The sequence below is a fragment of the Myodes glareolus genome, chromosome 14, assembly GCF_982192425.1.
Source record: "Myodes glareolus chromosome 14, mMyoGla1.1, whole genome shotgun sequence".
NCBI lineage: Eukaryota > Metazoa > Chordata > Mammalia > Rodentia > Cricetidae > Myodes > Myodes glareolus.
In genome coordinates this window covers 52,566,947-52,584,264 of record NC_142039.1, presented here as the reverse complement: position 1 = coordinate 52,584,264, position 17,318 = coordinate 52,566,947, and the positions used below count along the sequence as shown (strand labels likewise).

Sequence of the window (17,318 nt, the reverse complement as noted above, 5' to 3'; positions counted from 1 at the left end):
GGAGGCAAAGGCAAGCAGGTCTCTCTCAGTTCAAGGCCAGCCTAGCCTACAGAGCTAATTCCAGGATAACCTGGGCTGTTATACAAAGATATCTTGTCTCTAAAAACCTAAATAAAAATATAAACAAAAATAACAAAATAAATTCAGCTAGAAAAATATCACTGGAGCAAGGTTATGTAAACTGGGAATGGTTGTTTCAGAGTAGTGATTGTGTATTTTTCAATTCCTAAGCTTTTTTTTAAAAAAATGTTATATTTCTATAATTAAAAAAAATAATCTCACATAGTTAAACACAATGACATCTTGAATTTTGCATGCAAATGGATGGACATAGAAAACGCTTTACTGAGTGAGGTAAGCCAGACCCAAAAAGAGGAACACGGTATGTATTCACTCATAAGTGGATTCTAACCATAATTTAAAGGTCTTTGAGCCTATTATTCGTGATCCTAGAGAAGCTAAATAAGAAGACGAACCTGATGAAGATTATTTAGCTATCCGCCAGGAGGTAGGAAATAGTCAAGAGTCCCAGGTAACCTTGGGTGCATGGGGGGGGGGGGGGGAGGGTTGTTGGAAGGGGAGACGGTTAGAGAGAAGGGAGTAGGGGAGGAACGAGGAAAGCTCGGTTGACCGGAATGGGGGCTAGGGAGGAAGGATGAATATGGGAGCAGGGAAGAATATATTTCAACTAAGGGAGTCATTTTAGGGTTTATAGGAAACTTGATTATATATGGGATCCCAGGTCCAAGGAGAGATCCCCAGATTGTTCTCTGGACAGAGGACAGGGTGCCTGAACCGGCCTTGGCCCATAACCATACTGATGAATATTTTGCTTATCACCATAGATCCTTCATCTGGCGATGGATGGCGATACAGACGGAGACCCACATTGGAGCACCGGACTGAGCCCCCCAAGGTCCAAATGAGGAGCAGAAGGACGAAGAAAATGACGAAGGACTGCGAGGGATGCTATCACCCACTGATACAAGGGGTCGGATCTAATGAGAGTTTACCAAGGCCAGTTGGACTGCGACTGAACGAGCACGTGATCCAACCAGATTCTCTGAATGTGGCCGGATTCTCTGAATGTGGCTGGCCCGGAATCTTTCTGAGAAGCCATTGACAATGACACTGGGACTAGTTTCCTCTGCATATACTGGATTTTTGGGATCCAGTCTGTTTGGATACTCACCTTCCTGGACCTGGAGGGAGGGGGGACGAACTTGAACTTCCCACAGGGCTGGAAACCCTGACTGCCCTTAGGGACAAAGAGGGAGGAGGAGAGGGGGGGGGGAGTGGGAGGGTGTTGGGAAGAGGGGCGTAAATGGAAACTTTTATAATTTAATAAAATTACTTTCAAAAAAAAAAAGAGTCACAAGCACTCTCAAAAAAAAAAAAAAAAAAAAAAAAAAAACATGAAGACTGTGCCCAGAGTCTGCAAGTGACAAGAGAGATGGGGTATGACTGATAAGTGGGGAGAAGTCTAGAAAGGGGCACAGCAGCTTAGAGTAAGCTAGTAAACCCTCAGAGGGCAGGAGACAAATTGAAATCCAGCTGTTTGCTCAGCTGAACACCTGACATGAAGGGCATGCCCATGGAAACCTCCTAACACTACCTTCTGGTAATGTGGGTCTATCAACTAAACTGGAATGATATTTGTTCATCGGACAAATAACAACATTATTTCACATTGGTCACGCCTGCATCGCCCATCCTATCTAGTACAACATGAGAAATCTTACATTTCAAAGTCAGAAACGCTCCAAAATTTATAACTTTTCTGTACAAACATGACACTGGAAGTGTAAAGTTCCACAACTGGCCTCCTGACAGACAACAGTCAGAATTCAAGTGAACAAAAAATACTGTACATTCAGCCTGTGTGTATAGGTACATGTACATTTGTATGACAACATGAACTCCATGCCAATTATTTAACTATTTGTATATAAAATATTCAAAATCACAAAACCCAAAACATTGCAGTCCCATCAAGAAAAAGACACTCAGATCATATAGCATTTACACATCCTATCCTATGGTAGATTTGATGAGCTCAGAACTGACTCCTGTATAAATGATGATGTCTTTGAAAGTCCCAGAGGCTGGCAAGAAAAACCTGACATCTCTGACTTAATCCTAACAGTGATGATATCCAAGGAGGAAGTGTATAACATCAAAAGTTTGAGGCCAGGATGGTTTACATAGCAAGTTCTGGGCCAGCCAGATCTGCATGGTAACACTCTATATCAAAAATCAAGGAGAAAGAGGCAGAGGGAAGTGGGAGGAAGAACAGAAAGAGGAGGAGGGGCTTGAAAAAAAGAAGACCCAGAAGCTTGCTGCAGAAGAGGAGCTGGCAGAACATCTCCAAGAAACAACAGGCTAGGTTTTAAAAGAGTATTTGCTGGCACCTTGCTGCCCTTTTCATTTTGAATTTCTAGAATTGTTTTCTTGGTTTTTTGTTTTGTTTTGTTTTGTTTTGTGTCGAGACAGAGTTTCTCTGTATAACTGTGTGATCTCTGTGTTTTGGAACTCACAGAGATCAGTCTACGTCTGCCTCCCATGTGCTGGGATTAAAGGATTGTGCCACTGCTGCGAGGCTAGAATATAAATAAATAAATAAATAAATAAATAGGCAAAGTTAAGACATCAGAAAATTAAGTATCTTGTTTCTGTAACCTTGAACCTTTTCTTAGTGACATATCTAACTGACCAGCCCACAATGGTGGTCAACAATCTAGGAGTAACTAAAGACAGATGCAGGAATAATAAGTAAGTGCAGCCCAGAAAAGCTATGCCAACTACTCCAGGAGACACTTGGGAGTCCCCAAGGAGCACAACCTATTTTTCTAAGACTTTGGAGAGGACCAGATGTCACAGGCGTTATCTAAATAATCTGTCTTACATCCATCAGTGCCTAAGTCTCACTCCCACCTCTACACACAGCTGTCACCTAAGAAATTAACCAAGGGAAGAAATCTGCATAAAGGTTAAAAGAAACATTTCCCAGGTCCTTACACTGCTAAAAGATTTCCTAAACAGAAATGTCATGTCAAACACTGTATGCTCCTCTCTGAAAAGACCACACAGTGTCAGCAGCAGGTGTCCACACTAAATGTCGTAAGTCAAAGATGAAAGAGAATTTTCATAGCACTCTGAATCAGCAGGTATACCAGGATACAAACAGGCCTAACATTCAGATACTTTATAGCTATAAGTGCACACATATGCACACATACATCCAGTTCAAGAAGTATCCATCCATGACTTCAAATAAATGTTGGTCAAAAAAAAAATCCTGCATGTGTACTAAACACACCGAGACTATTTATTGTTATTATTTCCTAACAATACAGTGTAGCACTCTTCTGACTAGCACTTACAGTGTATTAAGAGCCATAAATCATCTAGAGAAGCATAAGCATATTAAGGAGCAAGTGCTCTGGTGGTACACAATTAGTACATTGTTGTAGGGCATCTTCAGTGGCTGGAATCAGCTTCCTAGCAGATAGGGGAGACTGTATGTCTGAAGGCTCTAAGTACATCAAAAATGGTTTTGGAGAGGGTAGGGAAGTCTTTGTCCTTAGCTACACAACTCAGTCACTTTTAGCCGTCAGATTTCTAAGACATACACCGTAGGAGGGGCACAGCAAGTAATGCATTTTTGTCGCTTCAACTATGAACAGCACTCCCACAGAATGATAGGAAACAAAGTAATGACAGATTGCCAAATATTATACCTAAGCATTCTTTCATTTATTTTTCATTTTTTGAGACAGACTCACTATGTGATCATCCAGGATGGCCCTGAACTGTTATTTTTCTGCCTCTACAGGAGTGTGCCACCATGCCGATCTTAAAATATTCATTTTCAAACAATCCCCAAACTCTGAGAAAATTACTACTAAGTAACTTAAAGTCACAGTCCAACATGGCCATTGTCATTAGCGAAAGAAGAAATGCAAGATAATGGACTAAACCACTGAGCCAGTCCCAATTAAATGTTTTCCTTTATAAGAATTGTGGTGGTCATTGTGTCTCTTTTACAGCAATAAAACCCTAACTGAGACAGACTTAAAAAACATATTAGAAAGAAGTTAAGGAGAATATAGCCAAGTACCCAATACCTTGACCATATGTTAAAATTGCTAGCTTTTGTAGTGTGAAACCAGTCAGAGTGGGATGAGACCCTGGTATCTCTCTGTTTCCTTGTGATTCTCTGTTTAGTTCTAGGATTGTACTCAGCCTCCTGCATGACAGGAAATGTTCTGCCTCAGCGGCATCTCAGCAGGATGTGAGCCACAAGCACTGGGATAGGACATCCTCCTCTCCTCTCAAGCCTGTATGAGGAGCTGAGGAGAGAGCACAGCAGAGCTCCCTGCTTACAAAGCAAACCTGATGAGACCATTTCTTGGAGACCGCGAGTATCCTCCTTAGTATCAATGTGAGACACTGGAGACCCTGTGACATGAACACACCAGCTGAGCTGGGCCAGCACCCCTAAGCATGGCTCCATTTTTGAAAGCCACACAGCCCCATGTGTCCTTCTGAGAGAAAGCCAACACTTTCTTAGAAAAATATATGCAGAAAATGAATATGTTTCCTACTTTTCCTCTGTGGATAAAAGCTGTAAGTTTACTTTATCTGAATAAAAAGAAGCCCAGATCTACCACTACTCCCCTCCAGGCTTCCCCAGCTCAAATCGGCTTTGGATACTCTGTTTAGTTTTATTTGAAAGCAAACTTCTGACAGAGAGGCATAGAGTAGAGCTATACTTTAAAATTCACTAGAATAAATGCATATTTATTCAATAGGTTTAAAAAAAATTAGTCAAGAAACTCAAAAAGAAAACCAAACACTGCTGACATTTTTAAAATAATATTTTAAATAAAAGAAACATTTTAAAGTATAAATTCAGAGAGTTGGGGGAAAGGCATAAATGACATATAAAGATTACTCTATTTTAAATAGCATTTTTACATAAAGGGGGTAAAGGCTAACAGTATCCTCCCTCCAGCAGCCTCTGAATCCAGGCTCTGCTGCTTAGTCTCTGTGCCTTATCACTTGTGTGTCATGGGACACTGTGGTGGAGTGTGGATGGTGAAGGCCAAACCCGAACTACACACATGAACTGACTTCATCTGTGTGACACTTAGCTACTCTCTGCTTCCTTCCTGATTTCCAACACTGAGGACAATAGTACCTACCTCCTGGGTGGAGACTGGAACCCCTATGGACTTGCTTGTGGGACTGCAAAATCAGACAGCCACCATATGGAAACAGTGCAGAAGTGCCTGCAAAATTGAACACAACATTATTATATGGTCCAACAGTTCCACATTGCAATGTATGGACACAAGGACTAAAAGCAGGGACATAATGTGCTGTTATGGTCATATTTATCTACAACAGACAAAAACAGAAGCAAAATAAAAGTCCATCAGAAGATGCAAGGAAAATAAAATGTATTGTATATACAGAATGAAGCATTCACCAGCCAAGAAAGTGAAACTGCCAATACACGCTACAATATGGATGACCTTGGAAATACTATGCCAAGTGAAATAAATCACTCATGAAAAAGCAAATGTTGCGTAATTCCTCTTAGGTAAGGTACTAACATTAGTTATATTCACAGAGATAGAAAGTAGGACAGCGGCTGCCATGAGTCGGGTGGGGAAGGAATGGGGAGCTAATGCTTGATAGATGAAAAGGTTCAGTTTAGGATGACTGACTTGGATGGTGAGAAAGAGACACAACAGTGTGATGCGCTTAATACTACACAGTGAAAATGCCAATTTATCTATTTTGCCATGACAGAATCATTGTATGTCAGGATTAACAAACATGTGCCAGGACCTGCATGGCTTTGAGATTAATCTGACTGGGGCAATGAGGAAGGAAGAATGGCAGAAGTACAGAAAAGCTAGGATCATGTGGGCCATACACTATAATGGAGAAGCACCACCATCCATGAAACCCAGCATATTTCCTCTGAATGGAGGCAGGTCAGCTAGTTCCAGTAGGGGTCTCTTTAAGGGAGCAGTCTCAGGTGGCATATCATCTGGGAGGATGAAGCCATAGTTGACACTTTCTGCATAGAGTGTCAACATCCATACTCAGACCTCTGAGTCTGACCTGGGGAATGGAGGACCTTACCATTCCTATGGGACTGAGGCATTAGGGTGCTTGACTTGGCTGTGCTCATGTCAATAATATACATTGACTTAGGATTTCATCCAGCCCCACACATGTAAGTTGTGACTATATGCTAGCACACAGTAGAGAGTCCCATGATACCAGCTCCTGTCTTACTCGCCTGCCTCTCTGACTCTCTGCAGTCCTTACTGAAAAGCTAGTCAAGGACTGATCCTCCACCTCGGAGCTGTATGTCTTCTGTGAGGAGTCACTTTCAGCTCTGGGCTTCTTTGTCAGGAAAACACCTTTTCATGTAAACATCCACTGCCAGGGAGTGAAGACAAAGAAACCACATGTCTCCACACTATAAGGCTGGCTACAGAGAACACACTGATTGCCTTACTCTGTTTCCTGAATAACTTGCTAACAATCATCTCAAAAACGGGCTCATAGGCTAAGGCTATTGTAAGCTTCCGCACTTTTCTGTGGACACCCGAACCTCGAAACAGGCGCGCGCTTTCCTGACTCGAGCCCACGAGAACGGACGCATGTCCTAGGGGTTTGAACACATGACACATACACAAAGAGACCGGCTCATCTGCCAAAGAGCAAGTGGCAAATGGCAGCTTTATTAAGCATCAGTCGGATATATATACTGTGGGGCAAAAGGACACCAGCCCCCCAACAGGATCAAGGAAAGAGAAAAGTCAGGGGGCCGCACCCAAGGTCGGAGAGCAGCTGAACAGAGAAAAGAGGAAGCCAGGTGGGCGTGCTCAGGCTCAGAGAAAGGCTGACCCGGGAACCTTGCCTGCGGGCGAGAACCTTGCTTGCAGGTGGAATTACCATGACAGTAGAGGGAGAGTTCTCTCTAAGCTACACCCTTGGGCCATAGGTGAAATTAACATAACAGGAGAGGGCAGTTCTATGCCACACCCTCAAGCTGATGCAGTGGAACCAGGAAGCAGAACAGCCCTGCATAGCGCCTCGGGAAAAGTGGGGAACTTGCATACCTACAGGCTATCATACAGATCTGACAGCAGGGAGGAAAGAAGCTCTCTGCTCTTATAAATATTCTTTTACTTGGCAGCAAGCAAGAGACTATGTTACCTCCATTGTTTTTTCCCCCCACAAGACATGGTTTCTCTGTGTTGCCTTGGCTGCCCTAGAACTTTCTCTGAAGACTATGCTGGCCTTGAACTCACAAAGATCCTCTTACCTCTGCCACTTGTGCTCTAGGATTAAAGGTGTGCATCAGCACCACCCGGCTTCTACTGATGCTTTTAAAAGTACTTTATTATAAAAATCCCAAGAAAAGAATGAAAATAGGGCTCAAGCAGACCAGTCCCCACGTAGCCAGCAGTACTCTGAATTTTCACCTTTACAGACTACAAATCTAAACTTCAAAGCAAAATTAATTTTAAAATTCTGAATTGATGTATGTGTTCTTCACAGACTACTTCACTGCCTCTGCCCACCACCCCACACACCCTCCTCCTCTTTGCTCACTGAATGCTACAACTTTCCTGTCTACACGCTTCCTTCCTTCCCCTACTACTTCCTCCTAAACAAGGGACCACAAATCCAAGTGCCTAATCACAAATCTGATAACCTGGAAGACCCCAAATATAAGGACAAATATAGTGAATGGCTAACCTCAAGTACTAAGGTAAAGTATCAGTCTCTAAATTAAAATAAGAACATACTCATCTAGTGCTTGTATTTGTTTATAAACATAAAAAAGTGTACTTCATATATCTAAACTGTACAATACTAAGTATGCCTTCCTATGTAGGCCCTTCACAGGTATGTGTCTGTGAGTGTTTGAGTGTGTAAAACATAAAACTTCCTTTTTGATGACCCAAGAAGTTTTGTCTGCTAATGAGATTCATTTCCTTGTAGTACTTCTCACCTGTGGCAAATCTGCCACATCTAATTTGTTTTAAAAGGAATTTTAATCACCCAATCAATCAAACCCTTGACCTTTAGCCTTCACAGACACTTCTCTGCAGTCAAGATCAGCACTGAAAATTCACACTGCAACACTTCTGTTGTCCTCAAGCTCCAGAACAACCATGACAAGAATGTAATTTGAGCAAGCCCTCTGATAGATGAAAAATAGTGCACAAAGTCTTGAAATTGGCTTTTGCCAACACTAATAAAAGGATCTACATTATCATTAAGTAATAACTTTTTCTCCACTGGGGTTTAAAGGCTTAGAAACAATTTAAATTCCTATACAGTGAAATCTTAAAAACCAGTTTATTTTGGAGTTTAAGTCATCTATCTTCTTCATGCAGAGATAAGGAGTCAGAAGCCTTCCCACTCTCATCCCACCCTCCAAACATGCACACTTAACCACGTGGGTGGCCATTCTTCCTGCTTCATCGTCAGGAGAGGAAGAATCTTGAATCTTGCCTAGGCCAAAGACTCATGGCTCAGTCACTTCAATGCATACACAAGCCGACATTCCTCCCACTAAGATGAAAAGCCCCTCTCTCCTGCTGATCCCATCCAGTATCAGCTGCCTTCATTCTCAGGGTTTTATCTCCTTCTGTCTCAAGAAGAAACAGACTTAGCATCTAAACAGAGCTCCTTAAACATTCTCCACACACAACTCCTTTGCACCAGAAAAATTTTACTGTCCTGGATATACAGTACATAAAACAGATACACAAATCAAATATTTACTGATGATAAATCACTACAATGTATTTTAGAGAATTTCTTAGTATGTACACAATTTCACTATGTATTGTATGAAGTAAATTTGCATAATAATGAAATGGATGTGCTTATTTATTTTTACATAAAAAATTCAATCCTGCTTGAATGTTTAATCCTCCATGACACATATGTAGGGCTTTCAGAGTTTAATGTTTTCAGAGTTGACAGATATTTTGATTTTATAAGTATCAATACTAGGCATGACACTTCACACAAGTATGCAGTAAACAATGGTAAAAGCATGTTTAGCATCACTTCATAAATTGCTAAAATTACATCCTAAAACCAGGCCAAAATCTATGGAAAGATCTTTTATGAAAGTTAAGTAAGCAAATCGAACTATTTTTTAAATAATATATTCAAACACAATACAAATCAAAGATAAACTAACTTAATCATGCTGAAGAATGAAGGTAGAAAATATTCTTTGTTCCCATAATTAAAATATTTGATTTCTATGAGGGCAGAAAAATTTGTAGGCACAGTAAAAACAAGGCAAACAGAAACAACAACCATAGCAGGGCAATGTGTATGCTCAGAACCAAGGAGGCAGTAAGGTCACATGACACAGTGTAGGTGAGTGTGACCAGAAGTACTATGGATTTAGTACAGATTGGACTTTGCTTTAATTTTCGGTTTCGGAATTTTCAAAAACTGCTGCTGCTGACAAAGCTTTCAGAAGCCCCAGGGGCAGTTGACCAACCTGACATGGCATCACAGTCTTCGGGAACTAACAACTGAAACAGTCACCTCCAATGTCCCATCCAGTTGTCGGTACAGTGAACACCTGGCCTTCACTCCACTATCCTGAGCGGATTTTCACACTGTTGCCAGTGGCTTTCTACGTTACACACTAGCCTCCTCTGTGCTCACCTCGCTTGAACTCTGCGGAATCCCAATACCAGTTGTGCCTTCAAAAGAGGGCCTGCTCTGATGTTCAAGGCCTCTGAAACATTTCGACTCCATCTCCTTCAAAGACCTGTCCTTCAGCCACCCCGCTCAGGGGTCTCTCACTGGCTATATTCTGGTCTCTGCACAACCTTTTTTGGTTTTTTGGTCTAAACTATCCTCAAATATGATGAGTCTGAAATGCCAATAATATGAAAGTCCCTCAAGGCTTTAAATTCAGTCCAGGATCCCTTGGAGCTTCAGCCTACATATGCATTTATGCATGGGATTTCTACATGTGAGTGATCCTTGAGGATCTTCTACTTGGTGAATCCCTAACCTTGTTAATTTACCAACTGGGAGAATGCTCCCAACAACCACCTGGGCACTCCACCCTGAAAACTGGGAAGCATCATTCGTCTCCCATCTTTCCTTCAACTCTACTGCTGCTGGCTCAGACAATCAATGTTACCTTGATTACCAGATCATACCAGCAGTGCAGGCCTCTGCTGCCAATCAACACATGTACTCCTGATCAGCAATCCAGCTGTCAAAAGGCTGATATTCTACCCAAAACTCTCTAGAAAAATGTAAAGAGCTTTAGATTCACAATTTGCTTCCTGAACATCCGACAAACGTCTTGTCATCGACTATCCAACATACCAGAAGCACAAACCTGTGCTAACAGCATGCTCAACCAATGCCTTCTAGCTAAGCTCTGCTTCTCTAACGGCCTCCAGGAAAAGCTCCACTCTGCCGCCTGTAAGGGTGACCCTGCTCTCAGACCTCACATCATCACAGCACCTACAGACTCTGCTGAAGTTGCTGACATTGATCTCGCTCACTGAAATATCCATACTTTGGGGGAAGGAAATGTGTCTTACTAGGCTTTTTATATCTAACTACCACATATTAGTATAATAAATCAATGAATTTTTGTGAAGAAACATTATTTTCCAAATATATTAAATGTTTAATTCTAAAGGCAACAAAAGTAAATAAATCTCTCATTAATAGTACCAAAGACAATAAACACTTATTTTTCATAAAGCAGGCTTAAAACGCCATTGTACTATAATTAATAAAAGGTGAACAAATTTTTCTTTCTCTCACTGAAGTTGAGCTGTCTAAGAATCTGAAACTACCCTGCCTCTTAGACTATTTGTTCCCATCCTGCCAACCTGGAGGCACTTTGCCTTCAGAGAATGGCTCCAAGCAGCAGTGGATTTTAAAATGTTGTTTAGAAATTAGAGGAATAAGTTTACCATTAAAGTCTTTAGAATAAATGAATAAGGATTAGGCTAGCGGTTTCCTATGCCAGAAAAAACAATGTTCCATGGGCTGCTGAAGTGGCTCAATGGGTAAAGGCCTCTTGCCTTGCAAGCCTGATGACCAGAATTTGATCCTCAGGTTCCATGGCAAAAGGAAACAATATATATGTGGAAACAATATATATATATATATATACATATATATATATATGTATATATATATATGTATATGTCATTTGCTTCCAGTCAGACATACATTTCAGTAAGTATTCCACGGAATATTATCACAGCCTTCTTTCTGCAATTGTTCAAAGTGCAGGAGGTAAGGATGACTGTGGGGGAATATTAACAACGAAGGCTAACTTCACTGGTATCAACCAATCATACATCATCTACAGCATGGTATAACAACATCATCCAATTACATATCATCTAAATGGTACTGTCACCTTAGTACTCCGTAGGTCACATAGAAAAACAGAACAACGTTCCACCAGAGAAACACACTGTTTCTCCTGGGCTGTCTTGTTTTCAAATCTTAAAATTTTATTGTAAACATTACTCTGTGTGTGTGTGTGTGTGTGTGTGTGTGTGTAACTGTGTATATGTAACTAGGAACTGGATATAGGGTCTTTGAACAAAACAGGTACGTCTTCTACCACTAAGCTACATCCCAAGTCAGAGGATTTTAAACTGCCAATGACTTCTACATCCAAATTACATGAAATTAAGTTTTTGCATAGCAAACAAAACTATCAACAGACAAACAGATTAAATAATGAAAGAAATCTTTCCAAGCTATAATTCAGACAGTAGGCTAATAACTACAATATATGTATAAGAACTACAAAAATTAAACACCAAAAATTAACTGTCAGTTCTTGAGAAGCAATGCAAATGTCCAACATTTTAAAAGAACTCAACATCCTTAACCATCAGAAAAATTCAAATTAAAACTCATTAGACTCTACCTCACACTCATCAGAATGGCTATCATAAAGAGAAGAGACAACAGCAAATGCTAGTAAGGAAAGAGGAATCTTTATTCAAGGTTCATGGGATCGTAAACTAGAACTGTAAGCTAGAACAGCCATTCTGGAAATCAGAAGTTTAAAAGTAGACCTACCACATTACCTAGTTATACCCAGCTCAAGCAGAAAGGACTCTACATCCTATTACAGAGATAACTGCATATCCACATTTATGGATGCGTTATTCACAACAAAATTCAAAAGGGACCAGTCTAGATGTCCATCAAGAAAAGAATAATGAAAATGTATTATATACACAATAACAATTTAGTCAGCTATAAAGGGAAAATAAATCATTAAATTTGTAGAAAAAGGGATGAATCTAGGAAGTATTACATTGAGAAACACAGAACTCAGGAAGACAAAAATCATGTGTTCTGTCAGAAGTCAACCCTACTTTATATTGCTTACATGTATGCATGTAAGTGGGGTGAGTGTGAACACTGGCTATGAAATTAGAAAGGAGAGCATGAAAGGAGGAGAAAAGAAGCACCGAGGAAGAGAAGAGCACAATTAGAAGGACACATGCAACATAAATGGGGAAAGAGGCTGGGAGACGGAAAGGTACAGAGGGAGGGATAGGTGTTAGGGGACGTGAACACAGAGGGTACAATACTGTGGATGGGGGAAAGGTACTGACCACTAGGAAACTAGCAATAAACTTTGGAAAGCTGTTTCATTGAGAAATCAGATATAAACCAAACATTCCTAAGTGCTACTTGTTAAAGTCTATGCAAAATTCACAAATAAAATATTCACAAGCAGAACCCTGTTAACTGCTAATGGAAAAACAGTATGGCAGGGGAGTGTGGGATATGACAGTCATACACAGGATGCAGCGACAAGTATTAGTGCAAGTTCATTCTCCTAATCATACACTCCACCCCTAGATACTCTAAAGGCATATGATTAAAACAAACAGAAATAATAAAGTAATAAATAATATATAAATAAATAAATAAATAATAAAGAGATGACTACTGCCTTGACGTTATTCCAATGCATCAACCAAAACTCCATGAGAAAGCTCCACCTCACAGTCCAGCTTCTCAAGGGACAAATGGGAATCACCCAGAGGCAGAGAGTTCCAAAGAAACTGCGAATGCCTCTGAAAGTCAATCCATTTCACTCCAGTTAAAATGCATATTCAAATGATGAGATCATTTTAAATAATCAAAGACTGGGAAAGATCCAATAGTCTAAGAAAAAGAAACTGCTGATAAAAATTTAATAGGAAACAATTTGGGACATCCATACAATTTTTAATGCACGTATCCTTTAATCAGAAATCCCATCTGTAGCTATCTGAACCTGTAAATAGACCTATTAAGATGAAGAAATAATTCACGAACAAGGACATTCACTAAATGAATGGGAAAAAAACATAATTTGTATGTCTAGGGACTACCTAAGTAAATTAAAAATAGGGCCACTTCTCATGCAATAGCTCCAACCATGGAATAACTTAAAACATGAGCAGGGTATTGATGTGTGCAGGGTAGTTGACCTTGTGGAAGCAATGCACACAGAGTTTATGTGCATGCATAGGAAAATGCATAACAATTAGTGAGAGCTAAAGGACACTCAGGCGGAGGCTCGCTTTATCACACACTCTTTATACCTTCAGAGCTTCACAAATACATCACAGCCTAATGCTCCTGACCTGGTGCTCTCTGCATTCCCTGCACTGAACAGCTAATAGGGCCTCTGGCCTACAATCTCCAAGTCATTGTCCCTTGCTTTCTCTCTCGCTGGAACTGATACGACATAAAGATCCTCAGTACCTTTCTTCTAGATGATTCACACCTGACACCAATCCTAATCTACCCTTCAAAACTACAGGTTTATTTAACTTCTAAAGCCCAGTGACTTCCAGGCCTGTCAAGTGTTCCACACAGGCTCAAGTCTCCATTCTCTCCCAGGAATTATATCCAACACTCTAGCTGAACACAACAAACCCTAAGATTTTTCTAGCACCAAGCCTAACTCTCCTGTTGTCCTCTAGCAAGAGAACATTCCATGTACCTGCACTGATAAAATAGTCTGCAGTCCCCATCAACACAAGGACTGCCACTTATTCAGGAGCCTTTCCCTAATCCCTCTTCCAAATGCTGAAACCAGGGCATTTGTATGGCCCTGGGCTACCCCCTGCCTCTTTCCCCTACACACCCAGGCCAGAGTACCTCGTGCCCTGTCCTTGAGTCTCTGGAACTCAAGGATGTACCCACAGCAATCTCCAGAACAAAGCATCTGAGGAAAGGAACACTGTCTTTCAAATTCCAAAAGTTCACATTGCTCATGAAATAGCTGCAAACCCATCCTGAATTCACTGATTGAGATGCGCTGCTCTGCAGGGTGAACCGGCTGACACCTGGAACATACTTAAAAAGTGTGACTGTTTCTGTCTCTCTTGGTGAAAACTGGGAAAAAGCTTGAATTCCAGGTACATACTCAAAAAAGTCACCATTACCACCTGTCACTTAAAGGTAATTTTTGAGAATTATTATTTTCTTAAATGAGAAAAATGATCGAACTCAGGGTGAGATGTAAGGTCAGTGTTGGCCAGAAGCGGTGGCTAATTTGGATGGCTCCACGTCCCTAACAAGAAGTGTCTCCCATCTCTCAATACGAGGCAATTAGTGGGCTCAGTCACTTTAAAAGACACGATCCCTGAAGACACTCAGGTGTCAGTGCCTGAACAAGGGCTATGGATACAAGTTTAACACGTATAGTCAAACTCTCAGGAAGAAAGAGGAATGATCGCCAAGAGCAGGAAGTGGCAAAAACTGGAATTGTTGTATAGGAGATTCAGACTTTGGTCTGAGATGTTAACAAAAACTTCTGAAGAAAGCACAGAGGTGATATGTACCCCATAATGTCAGTGGAAGAAAGGTCAGTGAACAGCATATACAAAAATGACTCGGTGGTAAATTTTCCTGCTATATGCTTCACCGCAACACAAACATCCATTGTAAAACATCGCTACAGAGTTTATCTTTAACACAGTAACAGGTACAACTCTAAGCTCTTTTTATCTCTTATTTGGAGACTTGAATGAAACAGCAGAACACAACAGAAGTCTAAGACAGATACTTAAGCCTACTATCACTCTAGGCCACACCACCCTGGGCATGTCTAACCTCAGGAAATCTAATTAGAGTTTAGTTTGTTTTAACTCCTCACTAAATTTTACCTTCACTTGGAAAATACTAACATGTTAGTCCAGTTCAATGTGACAACTCTCTTTTTAAATCTTACTCTTCACTTGAAAACTGGTTGTCCTCTAAGATCAATCCATGCTGATAATCACAGCCATACCTTAAACAATGATAACTTACGCAAAGAGCAAAACACCTGAATGCAAATAAATCCAACCATATTTCAAAAGGCATAGTCTCTCAAACTTCAGCTCAGGGCAGCTCCAGTCAAATTAATACAATACAATTAAAACAATATAAGCAATAACTAGAAGAAAATTAAGTAAGAAAAAGTCCTAAGTTATTATGAAGACTATAAGATCTTCTAAAAATGTCAAATAAAATACACAGCCTAACAACTATGTATAGAAAATGACTTATACACATAATACTACCTTTACACGACCTTTCTGGCTCCAAACATTACCAGCATTTGCTGGCACAGTAGTCAGTGACAATACTTTTAATTGTCAGAAATCAATCAAATTTCATCCTGAGGATATGTGTTTATCAAGTATAGTAATCACTATCCATCTGTGACTCGTTAATTAAAATGATATAAAACAGAAAGTGTGTCCCTCTGTTCCAGCCATGCTACAAGCACTCCAGAGACACTTGTGGTGGTGGCTGGCATACTAGAGCAAAATAAGGAACGCATCCACACCAGACTGTCTGCTGGATACTCCTCTAGCAGACATAAGTGCCTTTTTCTGAAATATACATTTTTCTATTTCCTTCAATGAATGCTTGTGGGGTACCTGTCTGAAATGGGCTGTGCTAACTGCAGACAAAGACCAGGAAAGAATGCTGCAATTTAAGAAAGAGATAATAGAAATCTTAAAGGTAGGAGTGGGGAACCATATTTTTAGATAAAAAAAAAAAATGACCAGGGCAGCATTATCTAAGGAAGCAAGATTTAAGTCAAGATTAGACAGATAAGTCTTCAAAAAGACAAGACACAAACCAAGTTTCAAGACCCAAGGAACTGAGTACCATGGTACTCAGGGTGGGACTGGCTAAGCATTTTCCTAGACACTAAATTTAGTACATTTTGTAGCTGTCTCATTAACTTGAAACACCAGGCAAAATATTTAACTGACACTCAAATCTATTTCACTGGGGAAGTTAGAGCATGGCCCATACATAACCCACAGAGGCCCTCCTTCTTCTTCTAAATCACCTGTCTTTTTGTAATCTCATTTCTTGAAGCATCAGCTTCTGAGTGGGCATGTACTGAAAGAGCTATTAATTTTGCTGTTTCGTAACAGAGAATAGAGAGGCTTAAATGAGCTTCCAAATTACTGTGAATTTTAACTAGCTGTGTCCTTCCATGCCACTATTAAAGTGGGCAACGGGGATATTTTCATCACAGGCTGAACACCTTCTATTTAAGGGCATTACCATTATTTTCACCAAAGATGAACAACTTCTCAGAATCCAACAGTATCAAGCTGCTTGGAGTAACAAGACAGGGTGAAAAATCCTTCCCAATTGGTTCAATATGGGAGGCCCCACAGTACAGCCAATATGGGAATGGCTGGAGGGAGGTGCTTAAAAGCCCTCATCCTTTAGAAGACTAGGCTGATGACAAATTTTAAACCCTGCAATCCCTCACTGTGTGTCTGAGGAGGTCCCCGCAGGTATCCAGGCAGGAAAATAAACACTCAAAGAGATGAGAATGAAAATCCAGAACAGATTGATTTCGTCAATCTTAATCAGACTTTGGGGAGTCTAACGTCAGGCGGTCCATTGTCAGTATATTTAAAACAGCATGATCTGGGGAAAGGTTTCCAGGAAACAATCAGTCCAATTCCAGGTACACACTAAAGCTTAAGGGGTGACCACAGAGACACTCCTTTACACAGTACCTGTGACCTGGAAGGCGGGATCTCTAGCTAAAGGGCCTAACTCTAGTGCGGTCTATGACCAGCAGGCCATAAGGTACACGTGACATCTCCCCTAAAGATGAGTAACAGTCTAGGGAGGGAAGAGTCTGGGATAATCATTCTGGGGCATTTCAGTGAGGTCTGTCTCCTCAGGTAGCAAAAAGATCACCAGGTCATTAACAA

The 17,318-nt window shown here is 40.6% G+C and overlaps 1 protein-coding gene across 7 annotated transcripts in view; it reads right to left on the bottom strand.

The window, feature by feature from the left end:
* Positions 1–17,318, bottom strand: part of Fars2 (phenylalanyl-tRNA synthetase 2, mitochondrial) — a 427,446-nt gene that overhangs the window by 391,827 nt on the left and 18,301 nt on the right. For 5 of the 7 annotated variants that reach the window (XM_087896532.1, XM_087896533.1, XM_087896536.1 and 2 more), the window contains exon 2: positions 5,208–5,294. The exons of the other annotated variants lie outside the window; for them this stretch is intronic. The gene's annotated coding sequence lies outside the window, so the exon portion shown is untranslated. The remainder of the gene's footprint in view (positions 1–5,207; positions 5,295–17,318) is intronic. 7 annotated transcript variants of the gene reach the window in all.